Consider the following 12,161-nt stretch of genomic DNA (forward strand, 5'->3'; position numbering starts at 1 on the left):
GGTCCTTTCCAACCCAAATTATTCTATGATGCTATGATAATATAAAAAAACACCCAAAAAACAACAACAACAACCCCCCCAAAAAACCAAAAACAACATAAAGAAAACTTCTGACCATGCTTTTTCTCAGCCTTTATATAGTTCATGGACTTCTGAATTGTTATTGCACATTTGAAAAGACCAGTCTTTTAATCATATCCATAGGATTACTTGGAAGAAAACTCATCTTCATTTGCACTGAAAACAGTAACAAGTATTTCAGCTCACTTTTCTGCAACAAGATCCACTCATTGACTTTTAATCTTTCTTTTTAAGTTCCTCTCAGCTTTTAGAAGTTAGCCTTATTCAGTGATGCTGACTATCATTTCTGAGTCCTGTAATACATATAGTGAATGCAGTAGTCCCGTGCAAGTGTAAGACTACTTGGAATACCTGGAGGAATCATACTCATAATCTAAGATGTCCTATTAAGTCAACATTATTATTATCCTGAGGGAAAAAAAAAAAAAGAAAAAAAAGTTGTTTGGAGTTCATAAAGCAGTACTTGAAATCTCTCATAAATTTGAAGTGGTTATTGAAAACCTTTAGCCAGAACACCTGTTTCATGCAATTTTTTTCTGAAGTGAATTAATAAATTATCACCCCCTTAATTGCGGGCTGTTTTAAGAGAACTGCCATTTACAATCTGTCTAAATATTTTTTTTTTTTCTGTAGAAACATATAGGGAAGCATTCCTTGTTATTCTCTTAAGGTTCCAAGGTTTGAAGAAAAAGCAGGAATCACTGTAACATTCAGCTGGTCCTAAGGAAAAGATCCATAGGCTGTGGGAGAAAAAGAGCACCTAGAATAAAAGCAAGAAAGTAATGTCATGCCAAGACAAAAGAAACAAAGAAAATGAATGATTTTTCTGTCTGGAGAGAATTATAAACCAGGATAAAGAGAGATGATGATAGAGGGTGATCTCCACAAGTAAGGGAGTTGCAACATACTTGCAAGTGGGAGGGAGTGTGAATGCACAAAAATAGAAAAAAGAGAAAGAATGCATAAGTATCAAATGTTTTTTAAATCCCTTGGCGAGAATTTTAAGCTCTCACTGTGACAGGTCTGCTTTTTAAAGCAGTTTTAACAGAGTGCAGTCTGGTTTTAGGCCTCAAACCATCCTGTGCTTACTTACAGTTTACTCTCTGTATAAAGGAAACAGTACTAGTCTTGGATGTTAGAAGTCAAGAAGAGGTTAAAAGCATACATGTGTATTGCTGAATTTAATCATACTAATTAGCAGCTGTCAGGTTTGCAACCTTTCTAAGGATTTTCCCTTTCCAGACATTACTGTGTCACCAACGCAAAGCTCTCTTCAGCCAATTCTGTCACATTTGCATCTCACATTCCGTTGCGATGAGGAAGTGCGTTTTGAGTTTGAAGTTTGTGTGGACAGAAAATGGGATTTATATAGTTTGGTTATATAAGTCACACTCAGTATATAAATGTCTTGTTTCGTGAGTGTGAAGTTGTGCACAAAATATATTAAAATGTAGTGATATGGGGCCAATGGTGTCATGTTGTTCTACCAGAAATAACAGTAAAAGATCGTTTATCTTGGCTAGCTGTTACAACAAAACCCATGCATTTAGCAGACTTGTGAGTATTTGGAGAGAAAAAAAGCCCCACATCTACCTTCATTTGAAAAAGTATGATTGAGATGGACAGGAGAAAACATATACCTGAAAAAACAGTTCTCCTTTTAACATACAGAATACAAATCTGCTTTGATAATATTTAGTAAGAAAATATGTGTCTTACTAATAGGTGAGAATGCAGTAGTTTTCTCTGTATTTAATTGGAAATTTCATTTGTTAGCAGTCAGAAATAGGTTTTTATACGTAAGTTTCCTTTCTGCAGAAAAAATCCTAAGCCACAAATGCCAGTATTTGGACATGTGAACATGATAACGTAAACAACTACATACACAAACATTTGTATAATGCCTTTTCAATATGTTCTTAACTTTGTAAGCTATACAAATTGCATTCATCAAAACGAATCAATAGGGTATTTCTTCTTAGGTAGAGATAACAGCAATAGCTACTGAACTAAAAAGAGGAAACAAAGGAAGCACACAAGTTTGTAGAATTCTTGCCTTTCATGATTAGTATTTTGATTAGGTGCAAGTATATTTTCAGGTTTGTCAACCCACTAGGAAGATGATTGACGCTGTACTCCACAGCACTACGATGAAATTTTCCTGTTCTGACATTTCACTGTGCTGTTGAAGGTCTTTCATCAGGTGCTAAAGATTTCTTTTGATGCAGGTTTTTGAAGAGTTAACATAATACCTGTAGCTGAAATGGATAGTGTGTTGTCAGACCGCACTGGCACAAAGTGCTGTTGCTCGCAGAGTTGTCAAATGAAGAGCGTCTCAATCATGATTCTCTGTGTGCTTTTCACAACGATAAATTGTGCTTCACTGCCTAATCAATCTTTTTTATAGACTTAAAAAAACCCCACTATTTACTTTATATTTTTTGTTTTCCAGATTCAACAAAACATGCTAAGGTATGGTTTATCATGCAGAATAAACATAAATCTAACTGATATCATAGCATAAATGGATATCCGAGAATTTAGTTTAGTAAATACTAGTAGTAAAGGACTTGCACAGTTGAGAATTGCAGCATTTTTCTCCACACACCAGAATGGTTAGCTGTCATCTCCATGTGACACAGCGCATGAGCTCTGCTTCTGCTGAAACTGAAACAAGGCACTGCCCCCTGAATGGCTGCTTTTTTTGCTACCCTTTCTTAAGCTACCTGGCCATTATAATGCAGAGCATTTCCACCTGGCATTCTCTCTCCCTCCTTTTTTTTAAATGTAATGTATTTATTTATTTTCCTTTTTTTTTTTTCCCTCTGCAAAGATACAAAGCAAAAACAAAAGGAAAAAAAACGCACATGTTTTTGATAATTTTAATTGTGCAGTGACTCTGGACTGAATATTACAAAAGGGAAAAAAAGAAGAAAAGTAAGACAGTTTGACCTAACAGTACAAATCATAGCAAACAAACTAACACATGGAGCAGCTCTGATGAGATCATCTTGGGACACTACATAATTCTTTTGTGCTGGTAAGGGAAATAATAAAATTTCAAAATAGTGGTGGGTAAACCCAGAAGAAAATAAGAAGTAGAATGTTTTTGAACAGTAATGTCACTCTGAAAAGTGTAATTTAAAAAAACATATAAGATAAAAAATTGGGACAGGACTGTATATATTCCTTCATTTGTAATACAAAACAATAAACAAGATCACTTAAAGAACAGGCTGTTTGAAAAGTTAATTCAAAAAGAAGCGCTGGAAGTTCAGATATTTTTAATTGTCAGAACATGTGTGATCCTGACAGTAAAGAAAACACCAATAAATCAGTTGTTGGAAAAAAGGAAATGACTCAGCCTTCTAAGATAATCCATTGAAAGAGCAGGAGGCTTAGGTCAAAGTGGAAAAACACCTCTCTTTGTCCTAATATCTAGCTCATCTCAGTGACATTTCATAGATATTTTTTAAACATGGCCACGGGAAACTGTTTGCCAGAAACTATGATACTAAGAACATAAGGGCTATAGCAAAGATTTTTATTTTTGATTGCCTTGTTAATCTCATAAACTTCAAATGTTGCCCTTTACCAGACACACAGAGACAGAGAAGCTTTATGATGTTTTGTGAGACTTTATTTAATAAAAACAGCAAAACTTGTTCCTGCAGTTCAAAGTAATTTATAAAGCAAAAGAATCAGTAAAAAGAGAACAACATTGTGGTCGAGGATGATACAAATTACTATTACAAGGGTATATTTAATATCAGACAGTAAAGTTAATAATGAAGCTTTTAGGATTTCGGAGCAGAAATGTCTTCTAATTCCACAGCAGACTTATCACAGTGGGTCTCTGATCCTCATATAGACACAAGATGCTCCTGTATTTATGATAAGCAACAAAATAAGTTTATTAATTCTTGATCCCAGAAGCTCACTACTACAAGAAAATGCATTTTTACAAGACAGTGGCATTAAAACTTAAGCTTGTACAGTTCAAATGAGGAAGATTTTAATGCCTTATACAAAATTAAAAGGTTTCAAATGCATTAGGAGCACTAGATTTTGTGCTTCTTTCAGATGAATTGCTGTGACAATCACAGGTTAGGAAAGTTACATGCAAGATTTTTAACCAGTTTTTTTGACACACACATCAATATTTTCTTGTTACACACACAGAGATACTGAAAATACACAAAACTTGCATCATAATCTTGCCATATTTTATATTGTGTATTCATAACAGAATGGAACTGGGGGAAGATACAGGAGATGCAGCAAAGAAAGTGCACAGCTGTATGGAACAGTCTTGAAAGGAGGCTAAACCATGACATTGAGAAAGGAACTGCCTAACTCAGGTAGCTTTGGGTGGGGATATTGGAGAAGGGACTATTTTGATGCTATTGCTGTCAGATATCAGCCATATAGCACTTCTGTTATAGTATAGTTATGCTGGTTTATTCTAGCTAAGGATATCCTTTGATTACAAAAACATAGGTTCTGTACTTCATAAAGTATAGCAGTATCCCTATAATGGGACGAGCATATGTGATTCCATTTATTCAAAATTAATGGATTGATAAACACTTGAGAACGTATGCATCAGATTTGAAGTCCTTTTCTAAAGTAAATCTGCTTATCAGAACAGAGGATGATTGCTAAATAAGCAACTATATGCTATGTGCAAGTCATTCCTCAATACATCAAAACTCCATATTACTGTCCTGCATTTTACAAAAATGACAGCTGCCTTAATAATTCTTACTGTAACTGAAAAAAAGTCTGTGAGTGGAACAAACAAATTTGAGCACTCTATTTTATTTCATTACATCTGAAAATAATATCTGTGGAATTTAGCGAAATACATCACTATGCAGATGCTTATTTTTTCAACATTTTATCATTATTTCCAAACATTTGTTTATATTTTTCAGCTTGCATGTGTATGTTGTTCAAGTATACCTTAAAATTAAAGCTGTTTCAAAGACAACTTCAGTAGCTGCATCCTAAAATTCTTAAAGTTACTTAAAATAATTGAGTAAAGAAATTTACATGATTATTTAGATTTTTTTTTTACCCACAAGGTTTGTTATTCCTATTACCCTGAGAGTTTACATACCCACTGGGTTCAATTCCAAGAATCAAATGCCCCTCAAAACCACATACAGATTCAAATAAGAAGTAATGAAAATGTGATTAGTAATATAAACCTGATAATGCATGAAAGTTAGTTAGCCTTTGCAGAAATTGTTCAGAGTGTAGAATAACTATATCTATTGGAAATGTCAAAAGTTTGGTGTTTAGTGGTTATATGCAGATTTCTTGGTATGACTGGCCTAAATGTCACATCTCCCTTGTATTTCACTGTTTCAGTTCATCATGTATTTCGCTAGCCATGTGTTGTTTACATTTGTTTCTCACTCGCAGCACTGAAAGCTACTTTTCCCACTGAGGTTGTGAAAAATGTACCAATAACCAAAATAAAACAATAAACTGTAAACAGTGGTATTGACAAAGCACAAAATTACAGACACAGCAAGTTCTGATGGCATTTACCCAGATAAATGACACATACATACATTCCTCCCACTGAAGCAATGCCGATGTCAAACAGGTTCTGGTGAAAGGGGCTGAGACACTGCCTGTGTCTTTCACATGGTGCTCTTGTGGGGGTTTCTGGAGAAGTGCCAGCCAAGTCAACTCCAAGATGAGGCAGTGTGACTGCATCAGCCTTGCAGTTCTGGTCATTACTAATCTGTAGGGGCAAAACCATCAGCTGACTGCATTGCAGTTTTTTAGGACTCCAACCAGCCTTTCTGAGCTTTGCCACTCACAAGTTTTTTTTGCTTGCGCAAACTAGTCTGACACCAGGTGAACCAATATGAAATTAAACAATACACAGTGTGAGCCATCTGTTTTGCCTAGGGTGCCCCGGATTAAAGAAGTGCTTATTTATAGTCCTGGCTAGTCAACTTTTCAGTTGGCAATCATTATATATTCAGTTTATTATATTAACATTAGTAGACCAACTGCCACATTATGCAAAAAGGCATGTTTTTCCTCAGATTACCACCTCCTAAGTACAACAAGGCTAAAGAAAAAAAGACTAAAAGCACAGTGACACTCAAGAAACACTTCATAAAACTAGTCAGTTTTGCAAACTAGGTGTCATTCACAGGAGGAAAGGTACAAAATCATTTGCTGGGGTCACAGATCAGGAACCTAAAATGAAAAGCAGTGGCAGAAAACTGTACTGGTCAGTAGACTATCATTCTCTAAAAATTCCTATTACTCTTCCTTAAGCAACAGCTCTCTGGAAGTGTATGCTTGGTGAGAAATCACGTATTGTTACATGGTTCATCATATTGATGCCAAAGGATCAAAAAACTACCTTCATCAGAATCTGTTAATTAACCGGGTGGTAAATTCTACCTTCAGATGCTGAATTGCGAATAGTTCTCTTTTCCAGAGGCAGCGTAAATTGCATTTTCATCTAAAGAATTATTGCCAAAATTTTAGCTGTACTATGTCACAAAATAAAAAAAATTAATAATACTCATTAAATTCCAAAGATATCTAAAGTGGCCTGGCAGCCTTTAATCTTCATCACCTATTTTTGTTATGAATCCAATAAATGCTATTCTAATGCAAAGAATTAAAAAAAAAAAACAAACTAAGGAAATAGATATTTAGAGATTTTGATGTCATCACAGAAAATTTATGCTTGTTTTATGCTGGTTTCTATGACTACATCTTCTCATCATAGGAGTTCCCAGACAAAAAGCTAGAGTAGCAGGGTATCAGTTTTCATGTTTGGAGTGCTGCGGTGGATGGCTACAGGCTCTTTAGAAGGCATAGGCAAAGAAAGAGAGGTGGTGGTGCATTGTATGTCAGGAAGTGCATCAGCTGCCTCGAATACAATGTTGTGGTAAGGAGCTTGAATGTTTGTGGGTGAAGATCAGGGGGAAGGCCAATCAAGCAGATATCTTGGTAGGAGTCTGTTATAGACCACTAGGTAGGATGAAGGCAGGGATGAAGCATTCTTCAAACAACTGGGAGAAGTTTTATGATCGTTAGCCCTTGTTCTCATGAGGGACTTCAAACTACCAGAAGTCTGCTGGAAGTACAACACAGCAGAGAGGAAACAATCCAGGAGGTTCTTGGAGGGTGTGGAAGTTAACTTCTTAACCCAGCTGGAGAGTGAGCCAGCTAGGGGAGATGCCTGGCTAGATCTGCTGTGCACAAAAAGAGAAGGACTGATGAGTGATGTGATGGTTGGAGGCTATCCTGGGCAAAGTGATCATGAAATGTTAGAATACTTGATCTCTGGAAAAGTCAGGAAAAGACTCAGCAAAACTTATACCTTAGACTTCCGGAGGGCTGCCTTTCGCTTGTTTAGGACATCGGTTGAGAAAATCCCTTGGAAAGCATTACTAAAGGACAAAAGGGTCCAGAAAGAGGGGACACTCTTCAAGAATGAAACCTTCAAGGTGCAGGAGCAGGCAGTCTCCCTGTGTTGAATATTGAACCAGTGGGGGAGAAACCAGCCTGGCTGAACTGGGAGATATTGCTGGAACTCAGGAAAATAAAAAACAGAACATCTATCAACTGTGGAAGAAGGGACTCTCACCCCATGACGAGTACAAGGAAGTTGTTAAGTAAGTTATGTAGAGAGAAAATTAGAAAGGCAAAGGCACAGCTGGAACTGAATGCGGCCACTGCTATAGAAGACAATCAAAATACTTTTATAAATATATTGGCAGTAAAAAGAGGGCCAAGGAGAACCTCCATCCTTTACTGGATACTGGGGGAAACCTAGTGACTGAGGATGAGGAAAATGCCAAGGTAACTAATGCCACCTTTGGCTCCGTGTTTAATAGTCAAACTAGCTATCCTCATGATGCTCAGCCCCCTGAGGTGGATGTCAGGGATGGGGACCTGATTGAAGTCCCTATAAGTTGCTTATTTCAAGTGCATTCCTTTAAAATAATATTTATTTGAACTTTTTTTCTTAGCTTTTAGCATTTTTATCATCCAAAAATTGCAAGTTTTAAAATATTTCTGCAGAGAATTCTGTATTTAATAAATACATTAGACTTTCATATTTAATACAAGCATTAAGTTGTTGCTTATTTACAGTTTAATTTCATTTGGAATGCTGAACTGTGTTTTCCAGTTTTGCTTCTGCCACTTATACAAATATTTCTACATAAATTCTGGAGGTGAACATTTTCCAGTAATAACTACAATTGCAAAATACATTAGTGTTAATGGTAGGGACTGTAAAAATGTCAGGGCCATAGCACTAGAAGTTCAGTTGTTCATGCTAGTAATATCAATAAATGTCATACTTACATACAAGTCTACTTGACAAGCATTGACATCTTCTGTGTGGGGTTTTTTCCTTGTCAGCAATCATTTTACTTCTGTGAATTTTGTCAAACTTCTCTACTGCCCCAATTCTGACAGCACACTAGAAACTTTTGTGATATAGTCACTCCTGTAGAGAAATTCTGTGATCAAGTACATCAAAACATTATGATGTGACAAGGAGTCAGGAAGTTTCTAAAAAGTACCGTTTCACATGTCCACTCTAATTGCTTGGGCTTTATGATTTTTCCTTTCTCAGTCATCAAAATCTATAGTTTACACTACATAGAAGTAAGACAGAGATCCTAATGAAGCCACCATAACTATTGCAGATGAGAAATAAAGGTTGAAATAAGCAAGATATGAGGAGAAACGAGCAAGAAACTAAGAATAAAGTGGTTTTACAGGCAGAGAGGAACTTCAGCCTCCCCTGTGAGTTCCTGTGTCCCTTCTACAGTCCTGGTGAATCATATATTTCACTCACGCAGAATTTCAAATTCACCTTCACTCTTTACACTTAGGCCAAAGATATGGAGAGCCCTATAGCCCTGTACAGATCCGTAGTATTCACCCTCCTTCAATCCCATGTCACAGGTTAATCTGGTCAGCACAACAGGTGTCTGGGAACATGTCTCATTCTCTCTCTTTCGTACTAGAACTGCACTAGGGTTGGGGAAGTAAACAGCTTCAGTTACTGTAAAGCCCATTGTGTTTAAAAAGGAATTGATGATGCATCAGTTCTGTAGAAATCGTACCATAATCAGAGGGGTTGTCTGAGCTGATTTTCTTTACCTTCAAATGTGAAGGCACAGACTGGCAACAAGTCACTTTTAAAGCAAGTATGAACACATCAACACATACCATTCAGCATGAGTACACAGAATTTAAGATACGTAACTCCCTCCTTTTTCGTATGTTGTTTGTTCACAAAGGACATATGCATTAATCATTCTCCATTAAAAAATCCCCAAAACTTGTTTGGAACTTTAAAATAACTCTAACTGAAAGGTGTTATCAGATTTTACTGGGATATAATGAGGGAAAAGAATGAGTAAAGCCACTAATTCAAGTAATTGCATGCACTGCTTACTGAAAAAGAACTTTGAAATCATCTCTGTGTCTTAATATGCCCACATACAAGCCCTTACATGCGATTTAAGAGATTTACAAAGCAGTAATTGTATTCTGAGGCACACTCAGCAACTACGTTTTGCAAAACTGAGTTAATTTGCTGTTTCTAGACCAAAGTCATTCATTATCTAATGATGTTTTGCGTGTAGAACAATTAATCTTCAGAAAGTGTGGTAGGTTGACCTTAGCTGGATAGCAGGTGCACACCAAGCCACTGTATCATCCCTCTCCACAGCAGGGTGGGAGAAGCTAAGATGGAGAAAAAGTAGTGGGTTTAAAGGCAGTTTAATAAAGCAAAATCAAAAGTCACATGCTGAAACAAAGGAAAGATTTTGTTCTTTAATTCCTGTCAGCAAATGAAATCTGAGGAAACGGAGCTTCAGTATGCTTAGTGGTTGCTCTGGAAAACAAATGTGATAAATAATGAATGCCTCCCACTTCCTCTTCCTTTCTCTTAGCTTTCATTGTTACACAAATCTCATACGGTCTCGAATATCCCTTTGGTCACTTTGGGTCAGCAGTTCTGGCTATGTCACCTCTCAAGATCTTTCTCACCTCCAAGCCTGCTGGTGAGGAGGGAACCCTGGAGAGATAGCCTTGTTGCTGTGCAAACACTGCAAGCACAAGGTAAGCACTGGTATGTTACCAACACCTTTCTGGCTACCAATACAAAGCACTAGGAGGGCTGCTATGGGGAAAATTAACTCCACCCCAGCCAGAGCCTTTTTTTAGGCCACGACAGTCTATTGTTAGCCTCCACCCTTTGTCAGAATTCTGTGTTGGTCATATGGGACTATTAAGAGGTGAGTTACTCTTGCTGATTATTCCTTTGCTCTCCAAGTTGATGAATCAGCTCATGGATGGGATCCAGGGAGTCTCAGTTTGTGTGATACTGTGGCACTAGTGCACTGTCCTGGTTGCAATTGGCACCTGCTGTTCTTGAGCTCACAGCAACCCCACAGCAAAGGGATCTTTCAAGAAAGCAGGTAGGATAGATGGCTCTTTCATCATCTCTGTGTCCACAGTGGCTACACCAAAAGCCCACCAGTACTTTTTTGTGTCCTTGAAGCACGCTCTCCTGGTGTAAGCACCCTTTCCTGGTGTAGTCTATGCCAAGGATACATGGGACATCTGGGCCAGTCACAATATGGTGCTTTTCCTACTTGTCTCCTGTTAAACTCGGCTCAGCCTCCAATACAAACAATTCTTGGTATCTCTAGTCTGTACGGAAATCCAGATGGGTTCTCTGCCTCTATACGCTAATGCCACCAGCATACACTGTGCACAGGTGTCTACTGAAGCATTATATTTCTGCAGGTCTGATGTGCCAGGCCATTGAACCCACACAGTTTAGTATATCCAGTCATCCCTTTCCTCCTCCTGGCCAAAGGAAGAGACCCTCTGTTTCTGTTCCTCATTACATATTCTCTCTCTGGTGCTTGAAGTGCCAGACCAGAAGTGTGACCACTGGCATCAAGGGAGGTGATCTCAGAAGTTCCATGACTGGGAGATCACTGCATTCTTGTGTCTGCCCAGCAACTATGCTGACAGCCTTCCTGGGCAATATCTTCTTAACAACTTTCTTCCCTTTCAGTTTGTGTACACAGGCTTCCAGCTTCAAGGTGTGTTCACCATCCCACTTCCTTATGTGCTCCCCTTGCTCATGCAGGAAGAGTGCACCATGCAGTATGTGCCTGGGGCTGCTTTTCCCTCTGACCAGGGCAGGAGAGGACTGAATTCTTGGAGTGCCCCTGACAGTCAAGGTGTCGACCTGTAGGGAGGAAGAGGTACATTAATTTTCTTCAAAGTTTTGGAGCCCAGAAGATACTCTTCACAGTTGGTATATCCATATGCAGGCAGTGCTTCGCAGCCAAGCTGTTAGAATATGATGCTGGGGCGTTTTGAGTCACTTTGGTGTATATGGCATATGTGTATAGGACATCCTTTGGATCTCTGGAGACTTTTGCATCAGTTGAGATCACCGTAGATGACTTGTAGTGCCATTAGTTCTCTCACGTACTGGATGCCTTCATCTATGGTAGTCCTCTTTTGTGGGGAGTTCACAAGGTCTTCTCTGAATGGCTATGTTGCCCACGCAGTTGAGAGGAGCTATCTCCAGAGACTGAAAATTACTGCCTCTTTTCCAACACCTCTCTCCGTTACCTGGTTTCTAGCAATGGATCCCAGTTCTTGGGCTTCTTTACCTTCCAATTGCTGACTGTTGGCCCTGTTATCGCAGCATCAGAGCAGCAAGGCAGCAAATCCACTCATCTGTCTGACAGCTGTAATCTTTCTGCATCTCTCGAGGTTTTGATGCAGTGAGGGAACAGGTTATTTTCACTTCCTGAATTCTCTCAATCCTTCTTCCAATATCTTTGTTGAAGAACCAGCTTCTTGACCAGACCTTTCCCCTTCTTTCTGCTCTCTTGCAAACATTATATGAACCCGCTGTTCTCCTTGTCCACCTGTTTTTTTTACACCACTAGTGCAATTACTGTAGTCTTTAGGTCCCTATCTCAACCATGTCTTCAGATGCAGTTTGGGTCCCTCTAGGATATAATATATTGGGTTTGCAA

This window comes from Pezoporus flaviventris, unplaced genomic scaffold, assembly GCF_033815535.1.
Source record: "Pezoporus flaviventris isolate CSIRO_AGI_PZ_B2104156 unplaced genomic scaffold, CSIRO_AGI_Pfla_v1 ptg000050l, whole genome shotgun sequence".
NCBI classification, from domain to species: Eukaryota; Metazoa; Chordata; class Aves; order Psittaciformes; family Psittacidae; genus Pezoporus; species Pezoporus flaviventris.